General features: G+C 42.0%; 1 protein-coding gene across 3 annotated transcripts in view; it reads right to left on the minus strand.

The window, feature by feature from the left end:
* Positions 1 to 12,779, minus strand: part of LOC126262522 (GATOR complex protein WDR59) — a 299,723-nt gene that overhangs the window by 81,194 nt on the left and 205,750 nt on the right. The window lies entirely within an intron of this gene.

Raw genomic sequence — 12,779 nt, forward strand, 5'->3', positions numbered from 1 at the left:
GGGGCGTGAGGTCTCCACAGTACATCGATGTTGTCGCCAGTGGTCGGCGGAAGGTGCACGTGCCCGTCGACCTGGGACCGGACCGCAGCGACGCACGGATGCACGCCAAGACCGTAGGATCCTACGCAGTGCCGTAGGGGACCGCACCGCCACTTCCCAGCAAATTAGGGACACTGTTGCTCCTGGGGTATCGGCGAGGACCATTCGCAACCGTCTCCATGAAGCTGGGCTACGGTCCCGCACACCGTTAGGCCGTCTTCCGCTCACGCCCCAACATCGTGCAGCCCGCCTCGAGTGGTGTCGCGACAGGCGTGAATGGAGGGACGAATGGAGACGTGTCGTCTTCAGCGATGACAGTCGCTTCTGCCTTGGTGCCAATGATGGTCGTATGCGTGTTTGGCGCCGTGCAGGTGAGCGCCACAATCAGGACTGCATACGACCGAGGCACACAGGGCCAACACCCGGCATCATGGTGTGGGGGGCGATTTCCTACACTGGCCGTACACCACTGGTGATCGTCGAGGGGACACTGAATAGTGCACGGTACATCCAAACCGTCATCGAACCCATCGTTCTAGCATTCCTAGACCGGCAAGGGAACTTGCTGTTCCAACAGGACAATGCACGTCCGCATGTATCCCGTGCCACCCAACGTGCTCTAGAAGGTGTAAGTCAACTACCCTGGCCAGCAAGATCTCCGGATCTGTCCCCCATTGAGCATGTTTGGGACTGGATGAAGCGTCGTCTCACGCGGTCTGCACGTCCAGCACGAACGCTGGTCCAACTGAGGCGCCAGGTGGAAATGGCATGGCAAGCCGTTCCACAGGACTACATCCAGCATCTCTACGATCGTCTCCATGGGAGAATAGCAGCCTGCATTGCTGCGAAAGGTGGATATACACTGTACTAGTGCCGACATTGTGCATGCTCTGTTGCCTGTGTCTATGTGCCTGTGGTTCTGTCAGTGTGATCATGTGATGTATCTGACCCCAGGAATGTGTCAATAAAGTTTCCCCTTCCTGGGACAATGAATTCACGGTGTTCTTATTTCAATTTCCAGGAGTGTATATAAGATAGAGAAGCAAGCAAAGGTTTGTCTGCATTAGTTTTGTCCCTGTAGTTATTTTGTCACACTATCAAACTTCACATTAATTTTGATAAGATTATATCATTGTTGCAAACAAGAATAGATGCAATGTTCACGAAGAAGTTTGAAGACCAGTAGAGCAAACAGAAATGAGAGTAGTACAGATTTTTCAATCAATGAGATGGAAAAATCACCTAGGAACACAAGGCAAAAAAGCATGACACATAAAGTTATGAGCTCTTTCTGAGATTCACATTTGCTACTTCTTCCACCTCTGGATAACTGCCATTGTCTTTCGAGTTGTCTGTTGGCTACCTAGATCTGACTGATACTGTATTTGAGCATTATAGCTTTATGTCATATTCAGAGTATTCCAATGATGTTTTTACAATATGCTTCACGTACGTATATTGTAAATATGACTGTAAGATATATTTCTACTTTAATTTGTTGCACAAAGTGTCAGACCACTGGTTTTGGATTATATGCATGTAAGTTTATTCTATGTTGTTTTGCAAATGATGTTTCCATAAGGATGTTAAATGACAAAATGTTACTGACAAACTGTCTTATCTATTCTATTGACTTAGCACTGCATGTGTGTATCCTGGTATGTACTCCTAACAGCTTTTGCATAATTATTCATGTTAATGCTATCATATTTCTGAAATATTTTTGACTTTCACCTTTTTATAATGATTTCCAGACCTGAAAATGGCCATTTTAGGAGTTGAGATTAGTAATTAACGTTTTCTACAATTTGATGCGATCTTGAGCAAATATAGGTTATAACAAAATCTACATTACTTTTTTTGTTTGTATTTCTGGTAACTGAGCTACTTTCTGTTTTAAATATGGAAAGAGAAAGAATAACAGTAAGATCTGTTACAGGAAAGTGGAAAAGATAACAACTAGTAAAAGGTGTTAATAGTAATGGGCGGAACTCTGAACCTATAAGCAGAGAATACTAGTCAGTAGTTCAATGAAGCCCAGGAACAACAGGAAGAAATGTCAAATGTTTATTTATTACAAAAGGGAAATAGAATCAGAAAATGATGATGTTGATAATTTTAAGTACCAAGTGTGATGTCGCTGCTACAATGATGAAGGCAACTAATAACAGTACAATCTATCGCACAACGCATTCCGCCTACGTGCCATCACTTTCCTGGCCACATACAATGACTCACTAATGTGCCCCAGAGAGAGTTAATAATGCTTTCAAAACTCAGAAAGCAGTATTTATGTTATCCAGCATGTATATCATTTTGCTAGTCACATAGGCTAGTATGAGATTACAAAGCAGGAAAGGGCAGATAGGCCTGAACAGAGAGGTATTACCCAAATGGCAGTGTATATGCACATGTATTTTTGTACTACAACCACAGGCAATAGTGTGTTTACACACTATTACAGGAAAAAGGAGATTCACTAGTAACGGAAGTACTGTAATGTCTCCTCTGAGTTTATACTTATTTCTCTCTAAATGGTGACTAATTAATAACCCAAGCACTTCTCTTAAGGTCTGGTCAGTCCTAGCTGTATTTGTTACACCTGACAGCAAGAGCCCGTTTTTCTTGTCACAATCTTTTACACACTTGACCAAACTACTGACAACGCTCTGTGAATGGCCACTGCATCTATAAAGGTTTTATGATTTGATGAACAGTAATTTTCAGCAGGAAGCAACTGAAATGAAAGTGGCAATATAGCATAAACAACTATACTCAAAGTTACTTACACTAATTACAAGCTTCAGACATCTGAAGAAGCATGCAAGGAGCTACAAAATTAAAAAAGGCATTTCTCAGTAACATTAATCTCTTCTCTTCCATTTTCTTTCTTTGGCATCTCTGTAAATATACTACAAAGCACAGTAGGGAGCTTGGCAAACGTTACTGTTTTTTACTCTTGTCTGCGATACTTATAACTCAAGTGTGCTTCTGTATGGTGCTCATGAGACACAGAATGGATGAAGTAGAATATCTTCACAGCGTGTCTCAAGGATAGCTTTTTTTTATATTTTATTTTTTGAGGACAGCAGCACTTCACAAAAAGTAAAAAAAAATTATTTCCCTTTGATTAGTCACCATCAGAAATTAATTTGAATGCATACAATTCTTCAGGTGGTAAAAAAAAGTAGCCACAGATTAAGTGTGGAAATATAAAAAAAACATTACAGAACTATTGAGCAATGTCCTTCAGAATACTCTCACTCACACACAGATATATAACCAACTAGATTTAGTCAGTGTTGTAGCCTCACTGGAGTGCGATAATGTGTTGGTGGATTTGATGAGATGAACAAAAAGGCAGGGAGTGTACAGTACAAGTGGACAGAGGGGACAGCTGACAGAAGTGGGGAAGGCAGCATGGAGATGGGATACGAAAGAGACACCAGAGCTTAGGAAAGTGGCACAAGAGATTTGGAAAGAGGCACCACAGCTTGTCAGTACAAGAACGATAAGTTGCGTGTGACACATGTTGATGTGGAAGAGCAGATAGGGAAAGAGTGTTTGGTAGGGAAAGAACAGGATGAAACAGAGAGAGTGAGGGAGAGAAGTGGAGAAAAGAATGAGGGAGTATACATTTAGGTTAATGGAGTAAAGTGGGAGGTGTGGTGATGAGAGTGGAGTTCAGTGTGAGACAGGGCCTAGCAGAGGTTGAAGTTGGGTAGTTTGTGGAATTGAAGGATGTGCTGCACAGACAATTAAAAGAAAATCATTTTGGGGAGTCGGGAATCCAGATGTTGTGGATCTGAACCAATCATTGAAGTTGAGCATGATGTGTTGAACAGCATGTTTTGCATCCAGGTGGTCAAATTAGCTATTGGTCACAGTTTGGCAGTGGGCAATAATATAGATGGAGAGCTAGTTGGTTATCACTCCAACAGAAAAGGCTGTTTTGAAGTAACAGCAAGACAGTGTATGATCTGACTGCTTTCACAAGTGTCCCTAATTCTGACGGCTGGATGGCCTGCAACAGGGCTGGAATAAGATGTGCTTGATAGATGCATAGAACTGGTCTGGCCTGAAACACCAACACAATGCAATCGGCCAGGACATTATAGCCACATAAGTGTATGTGTCTACTTGTTAGTTCACTCGGTGGAGGGACATTGTCCAAGAGCTCAGAAATGTTTGCATACTCGTTTTACGTGCCTCTCCACTGGTTAATGGTTTAACTGTAATCCACCCCAAATTTTCTAGTATCTTTGAATAGAAATATTGTTGATTTAAAATGGAAACAAGTAAAAATGTTGTAGTTATTAGTGTCTTTGTCTAAAGAATTGAGAAAACAAAGGAAGTCATTGGAGATGGAGATAAGCTCAGATTGGTGAAGTAAACTGGTTATGTCCTTTTCTAACAAACTTTCCCGGCATTTGTCTAAAGCAGTTTTGAGTAAATTGCTACTCACCACAGAGAGGATGCATTAAGTCACAGAAAGTGACAATGAAAAAGGCTGCTGAAATATTAAGCTTTCGGACAAAGTCCTTCTGAAATAGAAAAAACACACACACAACTCCACACATGGGCACTGGAGACAGAGACAATGGCCTGAGTATGAGAGTTGTGCTTGTGTGAAAGTGTCTCTCTCTTCTGTTTCAGAGGGACTGTGTCCAAAAGCTTAATATTTTGTAAGTATTTTTCATTGTACCTGTCTGTCACTCAAACCTCCTCTATGTGGTGAATAGCAATGCATCCTTTCCATATTGCTCCTTTTCATTCTGACTTTCCTTTGTGTAAGTTTGGGTAACTACAATAAACAAAAATCTGAATGATTGGATATGGATTTCAACTACTGTCTTTTTAAATGGAAGTTCAGTTTTTAACTGAATCACTTCATGCAGTAAGGTCAGACAACAAAATTCTAAGAAACCATTGTGGTATTCATCTTAAGTGATTTAGGGGAAATATGGAAATGCTCAATCTGGATGGTGTGATCAGGATTTGAAATTCACTCTTCCAAAATATAAGTCCACTGTGCCACAATATTTCTTAAAACTAACTGAGGAAATACCATAAGAAATCACAGATTCTATTTTAATGTTTCAGTCTACAACAGAAATAAAATCACTTGCATTCATCCATATATTTAGAATAAAGATTAAAATAGTTAAGGTGGCTAGAAAGTAACTCCATGGAGAGATCTAACAAAATCAGTCTGGCAATAATATGCAGGAAGTATAGCAGTAACAAAATGAGAGAAGAATTTATAGCCGGAATTTGCAAAATAAAACAAGCTGCAATTTCCATTGTATAACACTGGTAACATGACAAAATAATGTGGTTAGAGGACTGTCCAGCCTCCACAATTTCACTGCCACTTTAGTGCCAATGACATGAAATGGGCACAAATCATGCATAACGTGCCAACAAATAACAACAGCTTCACTGGAATTCTGGGATTATGTATCACTGGACCATACTTCACTGAAGATAAACTGAATGGCCAGCAATACGGAATGCTTCTGGACCAAGAACTTCCAGCATTGTTTCAAGATGTGTCCCTTGTGGAATGGGGTGCCATGTGGTATCAACATGATGGTTGCCCACCTCATTACTCAGCTAGAGCTCCAGAAATACTAATCAGAGATTATCCTGATCAATGGATAGGACGCAGGGGGCCTGTCCACTGGCCTGCTCGCTCTGTGGATCTCATCTCCAGATTTTTTCTGATGGGGATACATTAAAAACAAAGTTTCTCGAGAAATGTCAACCACACACAAAAATGTGTTTCAACAAATCAGAAATGCCTGTACAAGAATCAGCAAAGAAATCTGAGGCATGTTCAATGATCTTTGGAAGTGCGTTTTCGGAAATGCATCAAAGTTAATGGTTGTAACTTTGAGCATTTACTAAACTCAAATTGTTTGTAATGTGAACATGAATTATGGTTATGCATTGTACAAGTACTGTACATATTTTATGTACATGGATGCCAGTAAAGTCAAAGTGTGTGAAAACAATCTGCTGTTCTATTTGCCCAATATCACATCACCTATCACCCCTAGTGGATAAATGTACTACATCTTTTATACTAAACACTGAATGCCCTTTCCATTTCCATAAAAGAAAATACACCAACCCATTTTTAAAAACAAGTAATTTGACCCTGAAAAAACATTGAGAATGGTATTTTAAGGATGAGTTATGGTCACTCTCTTATGTCTCCATATGAATACTGAAAATTTTGTATGGAAACATTTTCAATTTTCTGCTTCATTTTGGAGCAAGATGGCCACGACACTATAAATGGCTTATCCTGTACAACCAAAATGGAATAATAACAATATGGAAATGATATATTGCTACTTACCAGACAAAAGAGGTGTTGGGTCGCAGACATACACAATGAAAAAGATTGCTGAAATATTTAAGCTTTTGGGCATAGTCCTGCATCCAAAACAGAAAACATACACATTCACACAAATGCAACTTACACACACACACACAGAGCCATTGTCTCCAGATCTTGGAACCTGGCTGCAATTGCATCTGACGTAAGCAGCAATTTGCTGCGGTGAGTGGTGGAGGTAAGGAGGAGGCATGGGGCAAAGAGGGAAGAGGGATTGCAGGACAGGGGCAGGGAAGATGCTGTGCTGCCTGTGGGAGCATGCAGGAAGATAGTGCGGTCAGGACAGAGCTATCAGGTGCAGTGTCAGATGGCTGTGCTGGGAGGGGGGGGGGGGAATGGGGAGGAGGGGGAGGGGTAGTTTGGAGGAGGGTGATTGGGGGAAGGGTCGGGGGGGGGGGGGGGAGTAGAAAAGAGGAAAAGTCTACTAGGTGTGTCCACGGGATAGAAGCATAGAAGTGCATCTCAGTTCCACCGAGAATTGGAGCAACTAGACATGGTTTCAACTACCTCTCATTGTGTCCTCAAATCTACATCTACATCTACATTCATACTCCGCAAGCCACCCAACGGTGTGTGGCGGAGGGCACTTTACGTGCCACTGTCATTACCTCCCTTTCCTGTTCCAGTCGCATATGGTTCGGGGGAAGAACGACTGTCTGAAAGCCTCCGTGCGCGCTCTAATCTCTCTAATTTTACATTCGTGATCTCCTCGGGAGGTATAAGTAGGGGGAAGCAATATACTCGATACCTCATCCAGAAACGCACCCTCTCGAAACCTGGCGAGCAAGCTACACCGCGATGCAGAGCGCCTCTCTTGCAGAGTCTGCCACTTCAGTTTATTAAACATCTCCGTAACGCTATCACGGTTACCAAATAACCCTGTGACGAAACGCGCCGCTCTTCTTTGGATCTTCTCTATCTCCTCCATCAACCCGATCTGGTACGGATCCCACACTGATGAGCAATACTCAAGTATAGGTCGAACGAGTGTTTTGTAAGCCACCTCCTTTGTTGCTGGACAACATCTTCTAAGCACTCTCCCAATGAATCTCAACCTGGTACCCGCCTTACCAACAATTAATTTTATGTGATCATTCCACTTCAAATCGTTCCGCACGCATACTCCCAGATATTTTACAGAAGTAACTGCTACCAGTGTTTGTTCCGCTATCATATAATCATACAATAAAGGATCCTTCTTTCTATGTATTCGCAATACATTACATTTGTCTATGTTAAGGGACAGTTGCCACTCCCTGCACCAAGTGCCTATCCGCTGCAGATCTTCCTGCATTTCGCTACAATTTTCTAATGCTGCAACTTCTCTGTATACTACAGCATCATCCGCGAAAAGCCGCATGGAACTTCCGACACTATCTACTAGGTCATTTATATATATTGTGAAAAGCAATGGTCCCATAACACTCCCCTGTGGCACGCCAGAGGTTACCTTAACGTCTGTAGACGTCTCTCCATTGATAACAACATGCTGTGTTCTGTTTGCTAAAAAATCTTCAATCCAGCCACACAGCTGGTCTGATATTCCGTAGGCTCTTACTTTGTTTATCAGGCGACAGTGCGGAACTGTATCGAACGCCTTCCGGAAGTCAAGAAAAATAGCATCTACCTGGGAGCCTGTATCTAATATTTTCTGGGTCTCATGAACAAATAACGCGAGTTGGGTCTCACACAATCGCTGTTTCCGGAATCCATGTTGATTCCTACATAGTAGATTCTGGGTTTCCAAAAACGACATGATACTCGAGCAAAAAACATGTTCTAAAATTCTACAACAGATCGACGTCAGAGATATAGGTCTATAGTTTTGCACATCTGCTCGATGACCCTTCTTGAAGACTGGGACTACCTGTGCTCTTTTCCAATCATTTGGAACCCTCCGTTCCTCTAGAGACTTGCGGTACACGGCTGTTAGAAGGGGGGCAAGTTCTTTCGCGTACTCTGTGTAGAATCGAATTGGTATCCCGTCAGGTCCAGTGGACTTTCCTCTGTTGAGTGATTCCAGTTGCTTTTCTATTCCTTGGACACTTATTTCGATGTCAGCCATTTTTTCGTTTGTGCGAGGATTTAGAGAAGGAACTGCAGTGCGGTCTGCCTCTGTGAAACAGCTTTGGAAAAAGGTGTTTAGTATTTCAGCTTTACGCGTGTCATCCTCTGTTTCAATGCCATCATCATCCCGGAGTGTCTGGATATGCTGTTTCGAGCCACTTACTGATTTAACGTAAGACCAGAACTTCCTAGGATTTTCTGTCAAATCTGTACATAGAATTTTACTTTCGAATTCACTGAATGCTTCTTGCATAGCCCTCCTTACGCTAACTTTGACATCGCTTAGCTTCTGTTTGTCTGAGAGGTTTTGGCTGCGTTTAAACTTGGAGTGAAGCTCTCTTTGCTTTCGCAGTAGTTTCCTAACTTTGTTGTTGTACCACGGTGGGTTTTTCCCGTCCCTCACAGTTTTACTCGGCACGTACCTGTCTAAAACGCATTTTACGATTGCCTTGAACTTTTTCCATAAACACTCAACATTGTCATTGTCAATGAGGAACATCCTCCCCAACCCTCTCATAGTAGTATTTGGCCACTCAGCAAACCTATGCAGTATGCTTGTTCATCCCTACTCCATCCCTGTACCAGCTCCTTGCCTCAAAGCTCACAGCCATGAAGTAGATACCCCTATACCTGAAATACACCTAGATGCAAGACCTGTCCCATACAGCCCCCCATCACTACCCACTTCAGTCCTGTCACAGGCATCACCTATCCCATCGAAAGCAGGGCTACCAGTAAAAGCAGTCATGTGATCTACAAGCTAAGCTGAAACCACTGTGCTGTGTTCTATTTGGCCATTACAACTAACAAGCTATCTGTCCACACGATGGGGCACCACCTAATTGCAGCCAAGAGACAGCGTCCACCCACCTGCTGAACATGCTGCCCAACACGATGTGCTTCACTTTAATGACTGCTTCACAGTCTGCGTCATATGGATTCTTTCTACCAGCACTAGCTTTTCTGAATCGCACAGGTGGGAATGCTCTTTACAAAATACCAATCATTTCCATAACTCCTCTGGCCTCAACCTTCACTAGTTTCTGTCCTCCACCTATCTATCCTCTTCCCAGCTCCCACTCCAGTACTACACACATTGTCTGTTCTGGCAACAAAATGTCCCTGCTCATTCCCACAGGCACCACAGCACCTACCTTGCTATCCCTTGCCCTCTGTGCCCCATGCCACCTCTTTACGCCTACAACCTAGCCCATCAGACTGTTGCTCACATCAGATGCTGCCACATACACAGTCAGGCCCCAGTGCTGGGAGACAGTGTACATGCGTGCGGAGTTGTGTTGGAGTGAATGTGCATATGTTTGCTATTTCAGAAGAAGGACTTTGTCTGAAAGCTTAAATATTTCGGCAATCTTTTTTACTCTTTTCACAAGCTGTGACACGGTTACGAACATAATTTGTGATAATAGACAGAAATAAAAGAAATTTATTCTTTTTCACAATGCCTGTCTGTGACTCAATGCCTCCTCTGTGTGGTGAGTCACAATCTATCCTTTCAATACTGTTGTTACAACAAATGTAATAATAGCTTCAATGAAGGAATTGACTCTCAATTGTGTGGTGTTTCTCTATTTTGTAAATTCATGTATTTCTTGACTAGTGGTCACAGTTTGTGTAAAACATTTTGATTAAATGACTCTTGTTTTCACAACAACTCCAACTTTGTTTGCCGCATAAGTAGGACATACTGTGTAGGCTACTGCGAACAGTAGGTACTTGAAGCAGTTCATTTTATTTTAATGTGATTAGTTGCTGACTCCAACCTATTTGAGAACTAGTTGTCAAACTTATAAGTTAAAGATGGAGCACACTGATCACTGATGATGATCTGTTGCTACTGCTGAGATATTTGTATGTCTTGGAAGTGGAATGATGTCATCTATATGAAGAGGCTATTGCAATCTAGCAAAGTGAACTCAATAGTGCATGTTAATTGGAAGCACATAAATGTGTTCAGTACAAAACCTTGCAACTGTTGCTGCCACAGGCATACTGCACATGTGGCTAATGATGAACTGAAAACATTGTGCAGTTCTATTCTCCACTGGCCGGCAATTTGTTCTTCAGAACAAGGTATAGGTACATGAACATAATTCTCAAAAAACAGAAAAGGTAAACGACTACAGAAACAATTCAGAGATTTTCCTTCTGAGGCTTGTTACTTTTGATGAAAAACTTCAGCACAGTTTCTGAAGTCAAAACCAAAAATACTTTTCTTTTTGAATTATTTTTCCTGGCTGCCTTAATTCAGAGTTGAAATTTAGTCAGTCATTCATAAGTAAACCATCATTTTTTCTGCTTTTTGTCTCTCACATCACTTTACTTCCATTGCCCTCTGTTCTGAATTTTGTAAATCTCAATTTCTGTCCTTGACCAATTTTACTGATGTTTCTGCTACCTTTTTCTCTTCCCCAACAGAAATCAATGAAGTTTCATGCACTGTGACCACCCCACACGATCAATGACCTTGTAAGTCATCTTCATCTCATGTTTAACTTAAAATTTCATGTCTGCTTTGTCACAGTGGCCTTGCAACTGATCAGAAGACTTTATTTATGGCCATCTTGTCAACAATGGTCTCATTATGTACGATTTTGTTGTCACTGTTGTACCGTCTTCATTTCCCATCTACATTTTTGCGTGGTACATGAGCAATCATGTGAGCAACATTATTTGAATAATTTAGGACAAATGGAGACCACTCACCAAATGGCAGAAGTGTTGAAACACACACACACACACACACACACACACACACACACACACACACACACCTGAGCTGCTACGTGGCACCAGTTGGACGCAGACTGCAACCCTGATCAAAATTCGGTAGGTGGACTGGATAGGGTGCAGGTTGTCAAGTGTGGTGGATACTGGGAAAGAGCAGTCAAAGGCAGAAGTGGTTGAGAGTGGGTAGCTAGTGACTCGGAGGGAGGCAGCTGATCTGCTAGTTAAGAATACAGGCGGGAGGGGTTGTAGGCATATGGACAAAGCAAGCAATGCACATACGCCAGAGCCAGTTAGGAGCGGCACATGATGAAGGTGAGTTGGAGACATGAATTGAAAGGGGTTGATAGGACCAAGGAAGAGAAAACTGGTGAGTGGAGAGTGTGGGAAGAGAAAACTGGTGAGTGGAGAGTGTGGGAACAGCGAGTTAATGGAAATGGAGCCCAGAAGGGCTCAGGAGCAAAGGATGTGTTGCAAGGATGACTCCCATCTGTGTAGTTCAGAAAATATGGTGGTGGAGGGAAGGGTCCAGATGGCCTGGGTTGAGAAACAGCCATTGGAATCAAGCGTGTAGTGCCATGTGGTGGTAAAATTTGTTTATGGCCACAGTTTGGTAGTGGCTACTCAGTCTGGTGAACAATTGGTTGTTTGTCACACCAAGATAAAAAGCTGTGCAGGGATTACTGCATAGCTGTTATATTATATGGCTGCTTTCACAGGTGGCCCTGCCTCTGATGGAGTAGGGTAAGCCTATGCCTAGGCTGGAGTAGGAAGTGCAGGGTGATTGGGTTGGTCAGGTCCTGCACTTCGATCTTCCACAGTGATATGATCCCTTTCGATACGGATGAACTAGAATGGTTTTTTAGGGTTGCTTAGGGTTGGGTGGGCTATGGAAAACCCCTTAGGAGGGTGGGAATGATCTTGGGTAGGATATCCCTCATTTCAGGGCTTGATGATAGATTATCAAAGGTGTGGCAAAGGTGGTGGTACAGTTGTTTCAGTGGAGGGTCGTACTGGGTCATGAGCATACTTTTAGCATACTGGACAAGGGAGTTCTTGTCACTTCATTTACAATTTAAACTTCATTACTTTATATTAAGCATATACTTCCTTAGCAGAACCTTGAAAGATGTTTGATGTATAAATTACAACCCCTTAATAATAGAAAAATTTGTATTTTGGAAGAGGACAACACTAATGATACCAGTACTAATAGACACTGTTAGAGCTGTGTATTTATTCATGAGTACTGATGTAAAAACAAAGAGGCTATTATTATTTCATACATTTCAAAAACACAAGAATACAACCTACAAGTTAAAAAAGCCACCTTTCATACGTGCATGTTCCCACATACAGTGACACACACATTCACATATTATTTTAAACCCAAATTTAAATCCAGGCATGAAGTAAAATGAAGCTGTGAGTCTTGTACAATAAAAAGCAAGTATTTTGTAGACCTATATTCCATTTTACCATTGAAGTAACAGGCAGCGAAAGAGATACGTAAAGAAATGCA

This window comes from Schistocerca nitens, chromosome 6, assembly GCF_023898315.1.
Source record: "Schistocerca nitens isolate TAMUIC-IGC-003100 chromosome 6, iqSchNite1.1, whole genome shotgun sequence".
Classification (NCBI taxonomy): domain Eukaryota; kingdom Metazoa; phylum Arthropoda; class Insecta; order Orthoptera; family Acrididae; genus Schistocerca; species Schistocerca nitens.